Below are 2,295 nucleotides of genomic sequence, written 5' to 3' on the forward strand. Positions count from 1 at the left end.
GGACCCGATCCCGGGACTCCAATATCATGACCTGAGCCGAAGGCAGTAGCTTAACCAACTGAGCCACCCAGATGCCCTATATTCCCTTTTTATGTTTAAGATTTATAAGTGCAAATGAATGATGTTGAGGAAATAAATAAATAAAAAAGGTTACACTATATTTTTTAGTATCCTCTAATTGTGAACTCAGAAATTTTTTTTTTTAAGATTTTATTTATTTATTTATTTGAGAGAGAGAGAAACAGCATGAGAGGGGAGAGAGTCAGAGTGAGAAGCAGCCTCCCCGCACAGCCAGGAGCACGATGTGGGGCTCGATCCCAGGACTCTGGGATCATGACCCGAGCCAAAGGCAGACGCTTAACCAAGCGACTGAGCCACCGAGGCGCCCCATGAGCTCAGAATTTTAGATAAAAATCCTCAACTTTTTTCTTTAACCCCATCTGTGTCTCATTAGATATATCCTTTCAAGGTGTACATTTCTACTTAGAATTCTCTTTACCAATTCTTTCTCCATGTGGAAAGTTGATGTGTTAGAAACATTTCTTTTTCTAATTTTTTCTCTCTGTAGTAATAATTTATAATTTTCAGGTACTGATAAGGTAAAGGTAAGTGGAAAAAAAATTTTCAGTATATGTAAATATGATTATGGATATACTATAAACAGAAGTCTCTTAAATTTTTTGAATTACATATTATAAATATATATATTATGTATATATTGTAAATATATACATTACATATATATTATAAATATATCTAAAACAGAGGCTTTCGTTCATAGTATATCCCTAATAACACTGACTTTTGTCACTCTACAATTATTTGTTTATAAATACTGTAGTAAAGAATTTAATTTTTTCACTATAAAGTAAATTGTTGGGGTGCAGGTGCCCCTTCAGATCACTATGTTTGTATCCTTTGGATAAATACCTAGTAGTGCAATTGCTGGGTTGTAGGGTAGCTTTATTTTTAACTTTTTGAGGAAGAATTTATATAATAATCAGTTAGGGGTAAGGAAAATAACATTTTGGGACTAGCTATTAAATCTCTCATAATCCTCATCCCAGGAGAAAATATAGGCTTTGTAAATGGCAGAACTGAGATTTGAATCTACATTTGAATGATTCCAAAACCTGTGTTCTCTGTGTAGTGGTGCTCATTTGATAATGGGGAATATTATAATTATTTTACCAAATGTGATACTTGTAATCCTTAAAATTATTAATTTTTTTCTAGACTGTCCCAAAACCAAACTTAAGAGCACTAATGAATGCTTCTGAGCAATTCAAGAATGGTAAGCTATTTGAAGACGTGCTATTCACTGATTTTTGTCCATTCTTGTGTTATTCAGTAATTCGAAATTACAGATATTTTCATGTTCTTTTTATTTTGTTTTTTACTAAGTGGGAACAAAATGTGGCGTTATAACACTAGGAGGTAGAACTTTATCTGAGCATGATAATTCTGATTATGAAGATGAAAATATAGTTGGACTTCTTTACAAACCACCATTCAAAGCCAATGACTTTTCTTGTCCTGCTTTTTCAAAACCTTCTGTCAAGTCGTTAGCAGGCCATGGTGTTATAAAGGTAAGTTTTTCTGTTTTTAGCTTTTTTCCCTATTTTTTTTTTCACATACCATCCTCTTGATCCTTATAATGAAAAGAATCTTGGGAAAAAATGGAAGTCCTCAAGATCATAAGGGGAAATAATATAATAACAACAGAGAGGTAAGTACCAGATTGAGATTTATAAAGGTTGGTGGGAGTAAACAATTCTTAGGTATGCCATTATGGAAGGAAAGAATTAGAAAGCAACTGGAAAGAACAGCTAGATGGATGTGAAGATGAGGGAGGGGGTGGGGGGAAGAATTCATTTAAGAAGGGAAAGATGAATGTGAAGATTGAAGAGTTGAGAGAGATTATTATAAAAACACAACAGCAGTAGTGAGGCTAAGGGAGAGCAGATACTCTATATTACAAAATATGGTAGAAATTATTTTAAGTGCAAAATAAGAAAACAAAGTCAAGTAATAAAAAAAATGCTTGACTCTTCTGAATGACTTACAGCTGACTTTTATGAAGAACTGGAAGAAAATTTTATCCTTCCATTTAAGTTTAATAAAGTGTGCTATCTTATATTTAATTTAGCAAAACCTGTGTTTATAGATAATGCAAAGTGAAATCTGTTTTAGGCCTTAATCAGATTTATTATGAATTTTGAATTTTTGGCCATTGTCTTTCTTGTGGTTTCTTTCTTTCTTTCTTTTAAGATTTTATATATTTATTTTTGTGAG

The 2,295-nt window shown here is 32.5% G+C and overlaps 1 long non-coding RNA gene across 1 annotated transcript in view; it reads left to right on the forward strand.

Moving 5' to 3' along the window:
• Window positions 1-1,583, forward strand: part of LOC123323846 — a 2,806-nt gene extending 1,223 nt beyond the window's left edge. The window contains exons 2-3 of the long non-coding RNA XR_006539544.1: window positions 1,237-1,294; window positions 1,405-1,583. This is a non-coding gene — a long non-coding RNA (uncharacterized LOC123323846). The remainder of the gene's footprint in view (window positions 1-1,236; window positions 1,295-1,404) is intronic.
• Window positions 1,584-2,295: the final 712 nt, after the last annotated feature.

Source organism: Neomonachus schauinslandi, unplaced genomic scaffold, assembly GCF_002201575.2.
Source record: "Neomonachus schauinslandi unplaced genomic scaffold, ASM220157v2 HiC_scaffold_1580, whole genome shotgun sequence".
Taxonomy (NCBI): Eukaryota; Metazoa; Chordata; class Mammalia; order Carnivora; family Phocidae; genus Neomonachus; species Neomonachus schauinslandi.